Here is a 257-nt window from a genome sequence, read left to right as displayed (position 1 = left end):
GTAGATCCTGGCAATTAATTTAGGAGTAAGGGTGGGATCAATTCTCCTTCCAACTTCAAGACATTAATCGCTCAACATTAACCACGGAAATGGTAGCCTTGTTCGACATCATTCTGAATGACCAAGCAGCCTTCTCCAAGGAAAGCACTGCTTACATTACACGGACAAGGGTCTAGAAAAGGTGTTTAACCAATGTTTATCTCTATTCGCACTCGGCTGGTTAAGCTGCTAACGTGCATCGTCTGAACATCAGAACT

The sequence above is a fragment of the Loa loa genome, assembly GCF_000183805.2.
Source record: "Loa loa unplaced genomic scaffold supercont3.154, whole genome shotgun sequence".
Taxonomy (NCBI): domain Eukaryota; kingdom Metazoa; phylum Nematoda; class Chromadorea; order Rhabditida; family Onchocercidae; genus Loa; species Loa loa.
Note: the sequence above shows the minus strand (reverse complement) of the source record.